The sequence below is a fragment of the Danaus plexippus genome, chromosome 5 (genome assembly GCF_018135715.1).
Source record: "Danaus plexippus chromosome 5, MEX_DaPlex, whole genome shotgun sequence".
NCBI lineage: Eukaryota > Metazoa > Arthropoda > Insecta > Lepidoptera > Nymphalidae > Danaus > Danaus plexippus.
The window spans coordinates 48,188-63,533 of record NC_083539.1 but is presented as its reverse complement, the minus strand read 5'-3'; the positions used below and the strand labels follow the sequence as shown (position 1 = coordinate 63,533).

The 15,346-nt window shown below is 35.9% G+C and overlaps 1 protein-coding gene across 12 annotated transcripts in view; it reads left to right on the top strand.

Annotated features, from left to right (window-relative positions):
- The window catches only part of LOC116768988 (collagen alpha chain CG42342), a 183,026-nt gene that overhangs the window by 148,446 nt on the left and 19,234 nt on the right, over window positions 1-15,346 (top strand). The gene's annotated exons all lie outside the window — the stretch shown is intronic.

Genomic DNA, 15,346 nt, shown 5'->3' with positions numbered 1-15,346 from the left:
TGAACAACATCGGTGGATTATAGTCAGTCTTCTTAACCTAGACAGTTGTCACAAAAATACATTTATAACTGATTTCGCAGCCACAGTCTACTTCAACTCGTTTTCGGTTTCTGATTCATAAATTTATATTTGGAGCAACCCCCCCCCCCTCCCCCCACCAACCCTATCACCCTCGGAATCTAGTTTCAGTACAGTCATCTATACTTTACATTTCTCGACACAACTTTCTAGTTGATTTTATGTTATGGATGGTAATGAAATGATTCCTGCTTACCTGATTTACTCGATTAATAACAATCAACCTTAATTAATGGAATGTTTCATATATATGTTTTAAGCATTTGGCGCTTATTTCCATAATTAAGGAACACATGCTTTGAATTTTCACTTATCTACATCAATTGTAAAGTAAATAATTAGATGAAACACGTCTTGTGATAAAATAGTTTTATAGTTATAAAAGATTCATTGCATTTTTTTATATTTATGAATCTCTCTTAACAATAAGAAGAAAGAGTGCTGTTGAACTATCTGAGTATTAAACATTGATGGAATTCCCTATTCGGTGATAGTAAAGATAAGCATGATAATTTACGATAATGACTCTGATGACTAAATATGCAAAATACAACAATATGAAATATTTTTATTTACCTAACGCAACTTGAAATCTGTTTAGGCCGTGATTCAAATGACATAGTATTTATATAGTGTCTAGACGAACGGGACAAGCCTGACGAGAGTGTCTCCTCGCTTAGTTAGTTTTTAATCAACAAAGATGGGGTCGTCCGCGATGCCTGCGGCGGAATATTGAGACGACTTTGGAGTTGTATAATACAATAAGAAGGAATCAATGGAGCGTTCGTACTAAATACGGAAGAGTTTCTAATAAATCCAATTACAACGTAACGAGGATTCCGATTGGAGAACTACTCGCGGAGATGTTAGCAAGATTAATGACCGAGGGTTTATGAAAGGACCATGTTGAGTTCTAAATATTTAAAGAAACGGGTTTGTGGGGACGACCAGCACAGAGCATAAACCAGCACAGAGCCACACTTCCACAATATTAGTTAGGATTTTTCTTTAATTACCATAATTTGATATTTTACAACATATGATCAACTATGAAGAAGCATATTTTACGTTGTTTATGAGGTAGATAAATAAATTTCATTATTATTTGTTTTTATTAATCAACATAAAAATTTGTTTAATATAATAAAAGACAAGCTAGTCTGTAATAACTTATTTCAGAAGATCGGAAATAATAAGTTTGTTTTCTCAGCATTTTACATAATTGACCTGGTCGGTTGCTCGTATCGGACGTGACAAAGAAACAAACAAGCATTGTCTTCTACCTGAAGACGCTATTAGCTTAGTTTGATGTACACAAAGTGACAACTAGGGAACTGATAATATTAATGGTCACGATTCAGACAGCTTTATTTATGTCGACGGTGGCATATCTAATGGAGACAACTTTGAGAAAACGACTTCATTTGACTATTTGCAAGTTTTGTTTACGCGCTCTGTATAAGCAATTTCACTCTTAGTCTATTTCATCTTTTAAAATTTTTAAAAATACTCAATAATCTAAAATAAAAAGATCACTGGAAGCTATCAAAACCGATTTACAGAGAAGATTAATGTTGTGTATATTTTAAAATATATTTCAAAAAGTCAAGTAGTAACAATAAATATTACAAAGAATTTTTAATAATTCCTACATTATATCCTCTTGACATACATAACGGAATTTAATTTCAAGTTTTAAATATGTCAAACAAGCTTCAAGATAACCTGCTTCTGGGAATCATCCGATACATAATTCAGGGAGAAAAATTGCAAGGTCCAAGTGAAGACGAAGGGAATTAAGCTTAGGGCCCGAGGGTCGCACCCTTACGACTAAGCAGTGAATCTAATTTATCATATCATGTCATAAATCATGTGTTGAATTGAGATCTCAAATTTGATTATGTTTTCTGGTACATTACTGCCAAAATAGATACCAGTGAGATTAAAGCTATTTCTGTGTCCAAGGAATAGTTAGTAAAGTTGGATATTTTTTTACAAATGCTCATATGTGTGCTAAGTATGAAGTCACCTAGTCACATCTAGAATAGAATGTGTCAAGAATTTATTTCTAGTATAATATTAACATTTCATAACTGTAACCTTTTTAATGGAGCTTTGGGTTAGATCGATTTCTTCCAAACCTTTATTAGTCTCATGTTAACCAGATACAGGGAGTATCTCTTTGTTTCCCCTCACTCTTGTTATTGCAAAGCTTTTAGGAATTTAAAATAAAAAACATGTAGATTGACATAAGTTAAGATAATTTATTGATGTAAGGTCGTTTTCAGTGTTGAGTTTTTGTTGATTATCATGGGTTTTATGGATATATTTTCATTTTAGTTCTTATGATAAGAAGCAACGGCTCCGTCCGCAGTTTGTTGAAGTATCAAACGAATACAAACGCTAAGAATTCAACCACGCCAACACCAATGTCATTGTTTGTACAAGACATATAACCATTTCGTTATTTATAAAATAAATTAAGGTTTTCTATTTTATTCAACACAGATCGTGTATATTATGAGACCTCGCTTACTTAAGATACTACCTTTTAATATTTCATATTCTTTATCGTGTCAGCGAGAGCAAGTAAAAGCGTAGTACACGAGAAACAATCTTCTTTTAAGTGCGCAATAAATAAACATTTCGTCTTATCACATCGTGACACTAACTTAATGTTTCTTGCCATTCATAATAGCATTATTTATTAGATATCCTGGAGATGATAACAGTGGTCACAGCGCAGCGGTACAGCGACAACTCCCTTAGATAGTCATTATATGAGTAATCTTGGTAAAACGCCGTGGCCAATAATTTACGTGCCATTAAAATTAAATTCACAACACATTTATATTGTTATTTTAAAGGGCAGTTTTATTTTACGAGAGCAGTAAAAGTGTGGATGAGTGCAGCTAGGCTCTAGCAGAGTCGAGTCAATTCATTATCTTTATTATCGCTCTATAGTTGACGTTTTATGAAGTGAACATTCAATGGTCGGCAGTCGTCAGACAGCGCGTTTGTTTACTGCAGCCTGCCGCGCGATCTCTTTTACTTAGACTCCGCGCCGACTCTTTTATGACTCATTTGTCTTTGTGTTTCTTAAAATGTATTCAATTATTATGGATATTGTAGAATGAGTCACAGTCGAAAGAGTCGTCAGGGAGCTATAAGTGATTGTAAAGATAAAATTTTACCAATAAGTATAGTACCGCATAGATATGATCCGAGAGACTGAGACAATAATCGATTGCTATTTTTACACTAAACTTATTTTTGTCTTCTTACTGACCCCAGGCTACCCTATTGTAAATATATATATATTGTAGAAATATGAGAGGGTAGAAGAGAATCAATGTAGGAATATGAGAGGGTAGGAGAGACTCAAACGACATATAAGCAGTTGTCAGAGGACATCAGGGCTCTTTTTCGTTCGTAACGCGCGTTGGTGTGATAGTTTAGTCGTTAGTAGATTTTAGAAGTGTGTTTGAATCTTTCGATTGTGTTATATTCGGATTTCATTTAACGATTAGTTTAAATCAAGATAGTTGAAAGTTATTCATTTAGAATTGGTTTTATTTTTGTGTAAATTTAATAAATTAGCGGTGGAATTGTATCGAATGTTATTTTTTAAAAAGTCAATTCTTACCTTGTTTCTAAGATCAGAAGTGCGATACGTACCTTGAGAACCCCGTTTGGTAAGGCCTTGTTATTTCAATTTACCCACACATTATTTTTTTTTGTGTTTTATTAAATATTTCATTATAACTTTTTTTTTAGACACTGAGTTATTTTAAATATCGTGTTACGTTATTATCGAGAATATTAATTTGTGTTAATTACTTTGATTAAGCGGTGAGTAAGCTTTTATTGCGTTTGTTTGTTGATACGTTAATTTCTAGCGATCATACTTATTTAATTATTTTATTTTGTTACTAAAATGTCTGAACGTCAACGCAATTGTAGCCGCAGTGGTCTTGATAGTAATCCTCGTCGTGATCGTAGCTAGAGTCAGGGTAATGGTTCCCGTGAGCAATCCTTTGATGAGAATAACATGTTGAGACTTGATATGGAGGCAATGATGTCTCGTCTTAAAACGTTAGAAGCGAACACAAGGGCTTCGTCCATGCCGCACCGCGCGTCGGTGAATTCACACGACTATGAGGAATTGCGTTACAAAGGTTTGACGCCCGGTAGCGTTTGTAATAGGCAGTCATCACGACAGTTGCAGACACCAACGCGCGTCCGCGATATATCTCGCGTTTCCGATCGTCGTGTACCCTATAGAATGCGTGAATTATCGTCGATAGGGCATCTGGTTTCTCCGACGCATGTGACTTGACGTGAAGCTACCATTCAGAATGTTATCATCATCAGGATCCGAGACCTCGCTCGATCACGACAAGTAGGCGACGCGGGTATACCGTTGGAATTAGTACAGGCGAGTGTTACCGATTGCATTGCTAGTGCCATCAGATCAATTAGTACGGCTGAAAAATCTCGGTATTACTATATTTCGAACTTTGACCCAAATCTACACAATTTTGACGATTAGTGCATACAAATTGATTGCGCGAAAGTTTTAAACAAGTGGAATGATTTAGAATGCCTTTCACGAATAGGAAATTGTTTGTTAGGGGATGCGAAATCTTGGCTCAATAAATGGGTGTCTAGCTACCGTAGTTGGACCAATTCTAAGAAAGAATTCAAACCTTTATGTCCTGAAGTACCAGATTTTGCTGGAATATTGTTTGAAGTTATGTCTAAGAATTCCGATCACTATCCAACGTACGCGTAATATGTACGCCGATCGATACTTTGCTTACGTATAGTGCAAGGACTCGGTGAGGAGCTTATTTCGGTTATAATTATTCGCAGTGTCATTGATCCAAATATTAGGGCTACGGCGACAAATGCTAAACTATTTCCGAATGATTTAGTCGAATTCTTTTCAATCTATGTTAAACCAAATACAATTAGTGTTTCGAGACAACTATACTCGCGTTCGGAATTGTGAAACGTTACGACAGATAGACGATCTCTGGAGTATTAACTTAAACGTAATCTGAGTGATATCAGGTGCTTTTTCTGTGGGCAGTTGGGGCAAAAAGAAGCTTTGTGTAGTAAGAGACCCAAAATCGAACGGTTATCAGGGAGTTTATCAAATAGTGAGGGCGTTAAGTTATCTAGGCTCGAATCATGCACATATTTTATGAATTAATGGTGATGATTGTTCAGTCTGTTTCGATGACAATTGATACACCTCTGGTAGGTAACTATTTAGAGAGGGTTACTAAGAGGATAATTAATGAATTCTCTCGGTACTTGATTACGGGAACTGCTACATCAACCGTAAACATAGGTAGTATGTCAATTAAACTTAAATCCAGCATTCCTGTGTATAATCGGTCATATCAACTCTCACACGCTGAAACGATCCGTGGTCGTGACATAATAACAGATTTGCTTGAAAAGCAAATAATAAAGGAATGCTCGTTTTTAGCTACCACTATTGAATACCTGGGTCGTACGATTAGTAAAGGTCAGGATAGGCCAAGTCGTCAGAAAGTGCGGGCCTTAATTGATTCAGCCGAACAAAAAAAATCTTAAGCAAGTAAGGCAATTTCTGGGGTTAGCTAGCTATTTTAGGCGGTATATAGTTGGGTTTGCCCAAAGGGCTGCTTGCATAGCGGCACTTACTAAAAATTAACTTTCATTGGGGAGCTGAACAACAAGCCGCTCGTGAGTACATTATAGATTGTCTTACAAGTGAGCCAGTACTCGCCATTTATGATCCTACGCTGCCAATAGAAATACTACACAGATGCGAGCTCGATTGGTTACGGAGTCGTCATGATGAGAGTGCATAAGGGAAATCGTAAACGAGTACTGCCTTATTGTAGTAGACTCACTCAGGGGGCTGAGAGGAAGTAGCACTCGTACGAACTGAAGACGCTGGCAGTGATTAAGGTATTAGAGTATTTCAGGCATTATCTTGTGGTTGCACACTTCATCGTGGTTACTGACTGTAACGCGTTAAAACTTACCCAACGTAAGAAAGACTTGTTGCCAAGGGTGGCTCGGTGGTGGGTATACCTCCAAGAATTCGATTCTAACCTGGAATATAGAAAAGGTTGTTTTTTGTCCCATGCAGATTATCTTAGCCGCAATCCGGTTAACTTATGTACCATTAAAAGATCGCTAAATTGGGCTTGTTGCTCAGGCTTCTGACGAGAAAACTCACTCTCTAAAACAAAAACTGGTGGATGGGCAGTTAAACCCTAGTCGTTATGACATCCTTTAAGTCAAGCTCTCACCTATTGGTGAAAATCATAATTTTTGTTGTTATATTCCAAAAGGCCATAGACTGTCTTATGTGTATTTTCACGACGAACATGATCATCAAGGGGTTGATAAAACTGTAGACTTGATAACAAAACACTTTTAGTTCCCAGGGTTGAGAACATTTGCAAAGAAAAAAAAATACATTTCCCATTGTTTGGTTTGCCTTTCTCATAAAAAGGTAGCTCGTGCTCTTTCACGGCTCATTCATTCATGGGAGAAAACCAGACGTAGCATTTGAGGCAGTCCATATGGACACCTTGGGCCCCCTACCAGAAACTGACGGTCACCGTCATGTACTTATTATTATTATAGACGCGTTTTCAAAATTTTGTTTATTGTATCCCATGTCCCGACAAGACACTGACGAACTAAAGCAACACTTCACTACCATGGTGTCTCTCTTTGGAACTCCAAAATTAATTGTCACTGATCGGGGGCGCATGTTTCAAAGCACTGATTTCCTTAATTGGGTCAAGGACTTGGCCAGCTGTTTTGTTGAGGTACTGAAGCTGCCACACCGCTCAAACGTAGTTTGATACGAGACGTTACTGTTGAAGGCTCAAGTGGTAATCGAGAGGTCCTTCGTCAGATGAGTCGTCAGAGGGCATCTAAACTCCTTCGTGCCAACTAAGCTCGTCAAGATGCCTATGCTAACTAGAGACGTAAAACAGCTCACTCTTTTGAACTAAATTCCTTAGTTTTTGTTAGCAAGGTGGCTCAGTCAACAAGGAAGCTGGACTCATGTATGCGGGGACCATACCGGGTTATGAAGACACTATCACACTGCCGATATGAGCTGCAGATGTTAGCTGGCTCATACGGCATATCGACTCGAGCAGCTGCGGAATATATAGTCCCGTGGAAGTGAGAATGGACTCCCGATGTGTGTTCTGCTTTCTTTGATGGTGAGGTATTTGCCTTATTCTGCCTGAAATTTTGACTAAAACTCCTTTTGAGATTTTATTGAAACTTAATCCCATTGTGTTATTTATTTTAATTTTGTTTTGACACAAATCTCTAAATGTATTGGGGTTAAAGCGAGGAGACATGAGTTACTTGTTACGATGTGAGCGTTTGTCTTGGAGTGTATCGGACACGCTGTATTAGAGGTTAGATCTCTGGGTCTGGGATAGCTGTCTTGGAGTGCATCGGACAGGCTATGCCAGAAGTGGCGCTGTGCCTGGGACAACCGTTTGCCTTGGAGTGCATCGGGCCCGGTTGTCCTAGAAGTGGTGTTGTGTCTGGGATAACCGATTGCCTTGGAGTGCATCGGGCCGGTTATCCCGGAGGGGACGCTTAGGTTGGGATAACCATTTGCCTTGGAGTGCATCGGGCCGGTTATCCCAAGAGGTACGTTGAGCCTGGGATAGCCGTTTACCTTGGAGTGCATCGGGTTCGGTTATCCCAGGAGGGACCATAGGCCTGGGATAATTGTTTATCTTGGAGTGCATCGGATACGTTATCCTGAGGATCTGGTCTCTTGGTTAGGAATTAATTTAGTATGTTCGGAAGCTTGACTTTGATAGTGAGTTGTCTATCGAGCTGTGGTTGTAAAAGATCATGAGTTTATTTATGGAATGTTAGTCGGCCAACATTGCCTGTATCAGATGGTATGTTTTGGAACATGTTTTTATAATAACCTTCACACACACACCAAGTCATGCCTCAAGCAATTCCTTGTGGGTCTCTGACGAGGTGTGAGGGAGCGATCTTCCGATAAGTCCCGCCCCAAGTGGTTGGTTATTGGGATGTTTTACAACCACTTTGTGTGGGCTATGTTTGTTTAGCTCACTTTACATTGACGTTAACCATGATGTTACTGTTGAGTTAAATCAAAAATCGAAAAGATTTCTGCCGTTATATTTCTCAATTTCAGACGTAGACAATGAGGGAGAAGACTTGTGTCATGACGCCAACTTGCCTCCGGAGGTTGACCTGCCTGTGGAGGGGACTGAGCCGCAACCAAGCCCGTCTGGAATGTCAAGACATTCAAAACTGAATACGTCTAGTGCGAATGAAAAGAAGTTCCTGCATTTGGTGCTAATACTACGTTTTGGACGTCAAGAAAGTTAAACACAAAGGAGCCCGGGGACGTGCTCATGTCAGGAAAGGCCGTGTAGAAATATGAGAGGGTAGAAGAGAATCAATGTAGGAATATGAGAGGGTAGGAGAGACTCAAACGACATATAAGCAGTTGTCAGAGGACATCAGGGCTCTTTTTCGTTCGTAACGCGCGTTGGTGTGATAGTTTAGTCGTTAGTAGATTTTAGAAGTGTGTTTGAATCTTTCGATTGTGTTATATTCGGATTTCATTTAACGATTAGTTTAAATCAAGATAGTTGAAAGTTATTCATTTAGAATTGTTTTTATTTTTGTGTAAATTTAATAAATTAGCGGTGGAATTGTATCGAATGTTATTTTTTAAAAAGTCAATTCTTACCTTGTTTCTAAGAATATATATATATATACATATAATTTTGCTGTTGCTGGAACAGAAACATTAAATTGATTTAATTTGAATGACATATAAAACTGTAACTTCTGTGCATATAACGGGACATTCTTTCACCAGTAGTTACAGAATCTTTTATAAATATTTGGTTTTTGCTATTTGAACAAAAAAAAATGTTATATATTTTGTTTTTTGGAAAATTTAAGTAAGTCTATTTTTGGGGCCACAGATGGATAAGTTAAATATATAGGTCAGACTCATGTCAGGCTTAGCAATTATCACTTTCAACATTGACTCATTAATATGGTTCTAAAAAACTCACAACATTGACTGTTAAATCATAACTTTTAGTATAACTGTTTTAAATTACAGAAAATATTAAAATTGAATAACTTTTTAATTGCTAGCAATTGACAGTTTTTAACCGAACGTGTATTCTTATAACTGAGGTAAATATTATATAAGTTAATAGCAGGGAATCCTAGAGGCGGTTATTACAAGGTTCAGGCGTCGCCTTACTCAACTATCACTTAACTATTCATCAGCACAGTACTATCAAAACATTGTTCCCCCTTTGTCAACTTTCAGTGGATTATATTTGTACGTTTTATGAATATCACAACATTCAGTGAAAGTTATTATTACGTGAAGTTGAAACGAACAGGTATCAATGTGATGAATCTAAAACAGTAAGTCCGTTGAAAGTAGAACCCTTTAAGGAATGTAGTCACACTTTCAAATCTCACTCATTTAAGAAAAATAATGAGAAAAAACACAGAAGCGCTCAGGCTAAGCGCTCAGGCTAACACTCGACACTCGACACCCGACACTCGACTCGACACTCGTCACGCGGACACGACACTCAGGACACTCCCAGACACTCGTCACACTCAAATTAAGTTACAGCCGAGAACAGAGTTTTGTAACATCTTACATAAGACAGTATTAAGACAGTATTTTGAAGTTGGTTTTCATTACCATGTAGTAAACTGACAGAAAAACTTTTGTAATTTAAAAATTTTATGCCTCTTTTTATTAAGAAACCTTCGTTTAGAAAAGCGAGAACTTTAGAGAAACTCTAATTATCGATATTAATTGAAATTTCTTAAAGTCATTAAAAAACATTGTAGGAACAAAGTCTGGTAATATTTGTAGTGTGTACGTAATTCTTTTGTTGCAAAAATTACTATATGGACATTACCATGAACGAAAAAGTCGGTAAAGGTCTATCAACGGTAGATTTGAAGACTTTCACTTTCTGAAATCGTTAAAAAGCTTGCTATACATTAAATAGTGACCTTTGGAATTCACAAAATATAAACTCAATAAAAATTTATATACATAATGTTCAAAGGAAGTTGTTCGTCGACTGCCACACTTTTAACTCATTTCTATGACTTCATCAAGTTAATTCCTTTGTTTAATTGGAAGGTAAGTGCTTCAAGCGGTGAAGGTTGAAGTGCTTGAAACATGTTACAAACTGTACTTTGTATGAATCTCATAAATAGTGTTGAAGTGGGAGCCACATTATAATGCAAAGTCGCTTCCTACGTCTCGTCTGCATCAAACTTCAGCATCAACTCTTCATGACAACTTTTATGCTTTCGTCACTAAATTAAATTTCGGTAAACTATGACGTTTCTCGTTTGTGACACGTGTGTATAATGCATTTCAATTTTGTGGCTAAAATTGTTTAATATAAATTGAACTGAATGAAATACTCTAGCTATTATTAATTACTATAGCTATGTACATCTTTGATATAAATCATCAAACACAAAATACTCATTTAGTAACTTAAATATTATACCTATGATGGTTGATATTAACAAAAGTCGCTTTATCTTGAAATATACTGTTGTGATGTGATGCAACATGCCACATTGACGTTATTAATAATGAATAAGACGCGGAGCGAACGACTTGCCGAGTGCCTCCTATTAATGAATATCGAAAAAACGAAAATCAAACCGCCTTTAAATAAATTTAAGATTATCAGATTTACTTTTATTTTCTAAAACTACATACTCCCGACGTTTCCGTTCCTTTGCAACAATCGTGGTCACTGGCAGACGACATGAAAATGTGCAAATTTCATGACTTTTAATTGAACGCTTTTTGCCGATTCAATAACCCATCGGAGGGTGTTGCTGCGTCAAATTATTCACTGCTTCAAGTAATATGCACTTTGCCGCCCTTCTTTCACAAAGCTGTTCCTAAACATCAAATAATAATAATAATTGAATCATAATATTAATAACAACGTAACATGGTTTAAAAAAATGTTTTGTCATATATATTCACTAAATAACACTTTATTGCTTATAAGTAAGTGATCACACAAAAATTAAAGATGAAAAATTTAATGGTCTAAGGTGTTCGGATCTTTTTAAATCAACTGTTCCACGGCCTGAATATAGAAACAAAAAATTAAAAAACAATTTACAGTGTTGCCTAACCTGTAACGCATATTTTTAATCTTTATACAAAATTAAAGAGACAAAAGAAGGAACAGATTCCGAGTAAACATTAACCCTGTGGGGGGAGGAAGGGGAGGAAGGGGAGGAGGCTGTGATCTCTAAAGTAATAAGCATAGGCATTGTTGTAAGAATAATTGCACGGCCTCAACAGTATAACTACTTGATGCATTATAATGCTTTACTCTTTGTGTCTAAATGTTACCAAGTATTGCTGAGCGGAGGAAAAGCTATTCAGGTTTATGAAGGCGATTGAGGGTAGTTACAATGTACATAGAGTGCAAATACAATAAATAACTTGACATTAATAGTAGCGTCTGTCTTCATTGATGCCTGACACGAACTAGTCCATTAAAATAAAATGTATTTACGAGTATTAAGCTTTAGATTCGAGTTTACTTTCTTTGACTCCAATTATTTATAAAGAAAGAACTCCTAAATCTGGTTTGTCTTTTAACATGTATCTGATATCTGATTTTTTATATAGGAGAAAAATCTAACAAAAATGGAACATTTAAAAATAGTTAGTGACTCTTATCAAATCATTAGAATATGTTATTATATTATTTAATTCATTCACACTATGAAAAGATAATTAAACTAGCTCATCGAGATCTCTGCGTGATCATTTTGGACTAATTAGGCTTATCTGAGAAATAAATAGGCTGTCATAAAGGCTAGTAACAAAATGTAAATATTATAATTATAATATTTATCCTCTGCGTGAAATTTTTACTTTTACAATAACACTAATACGTCGTGTCATTCACACGTGCACCTGTTGGTTGAGAACTTTTCTCTATGAACTAATCATCTAATCTTGAATGTGCTAACGTAATTAAATTACAGCCTACATATTTTTATAAAAAATGTAAGTCATTTTTACTAATAATAATAATAATATTTATAATTATAATAATAAGATCTAAAACAAAAAATAAAATAAAGAAACTTTATCTTTACATATTATAATTGAACGTATAACATCTCTATATCTTTGAACAAGCTTCTTATTAAATAGTTATTAATTTAAGCAAGAATAGTCTTCATCGGACCGGAGAGCTGTCCGAGGTCGTTATCTGTAAGTGTCTCAACAACCTTTAATGCCGATAGGCCGACAAAACTGCTTATTTTCATGGCTAGCTGTACTAGCGCATATCCACGCTAGTAATCTCCAGATTACGGTAAACACAATATTTTCATTACAAATTTTAGGGACCGTTCATAAAAAATAAGATTACTTTTGAAGTATGGCGCCTAAGTGGGGATAATTTAATATCGGCTTGAATGCTCCGACACCTCGCTGTTCTAACTGGATTATCCAAACTGGGAGCGCAGGAACGAACGGTCTCATAATATGATCATCAATATAGACACTAGCACGCGATGCTACCTGCCGCCTGCACATAATATACTTCAAGTAATCATATAAAGGTTTTAAGGATTATATCAACTGTGAAAAGAAACTTTTTAGGAAAAACTAAGTATCACTTTAGTGCCGGTTTAGCCGCTTGTGATCCTTTCTTCAACAAATCTAAGGGTAATCGTATGTATTAAACTATGTTGAAGTTGGCATTCGTTGCATTCGTTGCAAGCGGGGATGTAAAGGTTCATTAATTGAGGACAGGTCATCTTGACCGCCCCAGTTTATTTCCGAACTAGTTGTGGAAGAAAATGATTAACAGAGAGATGAACAATGCCGTGCGATTTGACGATGCCAATATAAGTATTTAGAGACACATATTAATATGTATTTCGGATGAGATTACTACAACAAGTTAAGGACCTTGCATTGCTCTCCATCCTAAGGGACTTTTGGCATCCATACTAACTTGATTTTGTGTACATATTTTTGGGTAAATATTATGTTTTACAACTAAGACAGCAGACACTAAAAGCCGACGAAAATTTAATGTGACAAATGAAAGAAATATTTCAAATCAATATAATATATGTATTATGTGTACAAATTTCACACGCTTTAAAACATCGGCTGATCTCTGTAGCAGTGTGTAGGGTGGGAGGTGAACAACTCACAGTCATCGGAGGCACAAGAGGAATGTTTGATATTTAATTAAAGGAGCTTTATCGACAGCGGCCACGCAATTAAATGTTATTGGGGCAATTGCGACCCCGAGACAAATAAATACTCCAACTAATACTCCCTCCCTCCATCTCTCTTTCTCCAATTCATCTCTGAAACAAACTTCTAACTTTTGTGTTTGTTCTATCTCAATTCTTTACGTGATCTGAAATGTAAAATAGCTAAGATAAACTTTACCCCTACGATCTTGATTTGGACCGAATTGTGTGTTTCTCTTCTGAGAAGAGCCTGGCTCTTGGCCACCGTGTACTTTATTAAATTTAATATGCATTTAGGTCACTTGGACAATTTATGTGAGGTTCATTATGCTTGGAACTTTATTCCTACTCCTATAATATCTAGATAACAAATTAAGAATTATTTTCAGTTTATAAGTGTCAAATCCCACTTCAATTAATTATATTTGAGCAGGAATGCCACTGCAACTATAGCACACAGACCGTTGATATTGTACTGTGTAAATAGTTGTCATTAAGAAGGTTATTTATATTAAATTACTCAACATTGATCACCGTTCTCTGATGTTTTTATAATAAATCTGAAGTATCGAATTGATAATTTTTATTAAAAATGTAATAGAAGTTGAAGAAAATAAGATGTTTAAATAGACGAGTTTAAATATAAGGTTATATAAGAATGAGCCCATTGAAAGACTTCACCGAACTTGTTTGTTGAATCCTCTTACAATTCACGCCGTAAAGTATATTACCAGCAACAATCGCTGCAATAAGATAAATGAAAGAAAGAAAGTTAATTCGTATCAAATCACAAATTTATAAAAACCAAAATAACTCTATACTTATATGTATATATATATTTTTGCGTGTGTGTGTGTGTGTAGACACCCATTATATATATCTTTTATTTTTCATGAATATTTCTGCTTCCACATTGTATAGTTAGTGTATGAACTCGTTGGCACGTACGAATATGATCATACAATTTAGTTTCCATATTTTTATAATTTACTTCAGAACTCAGACACTTCTTTAAGATACATTTAATGGATTAATTTTTTAACAGTAAAAGAAGCATATTTCAAAAAAAAGTATAATATTTTACAATACTGACGTTTCTACATAATATTATTGTATTGTATAGGGTATATCCTCTATGCGTAATAAGAGGAGGGTGTCAGCAAGAGACGTGTTTTAAGATGATAGAAACTGTTTGCAAAACGTAATTGAATGTGAAATGAATTCATCGAGGGCGGAGATCAAAGGAGACGCCGCAGGCTTCACTTTGTATCGTCTTATAATTTTTACAAGGATGTGTAGGCAAGGAACCCCGCGTCTTACAAGTAATTATTATTTTATTGTCTAAATTATATAAAAGAATTTGACTGTTTCTGCATTATAACTACCACACACACACACACACACACACACACACACACACACACACACACATACACACACACACATACACACACACACATACGCACACACACATACGCACACGCACTCATATACTATCCGATTATCCGGATGATCTTGTTTCAAATTCGTTGCGTTTTTTCATCGTTGGTTGTGAGAGCCTTTACATAGAAATGTTTGCATAACAAGTTAAACCATAATATAGGATTTGAGTTCTATTCCCTAAAACTCTTATCTTCATCAATATATTTTTGCCATAAAGCAACTTCTATAATAGATTGGTATTTTTAACCACCCCCTTATTCTAGGACGCTAAAGATAAACCGCTAACGTTTTCATAACAGAATAAAAAAAAAGAAATTAAATATTTAGAATTGTTTTTTGTGATGACTCAATTTAGTCTTGATCGTGAGTTGTCTTCGCGTGTTTTCCGCGTGACCTATCTGACATGTCGTCTGTACTCACCATAAGTTATTTGAGCAGTGGTCAATGGAGTTGAGTGACGAGCGGCCGGTTG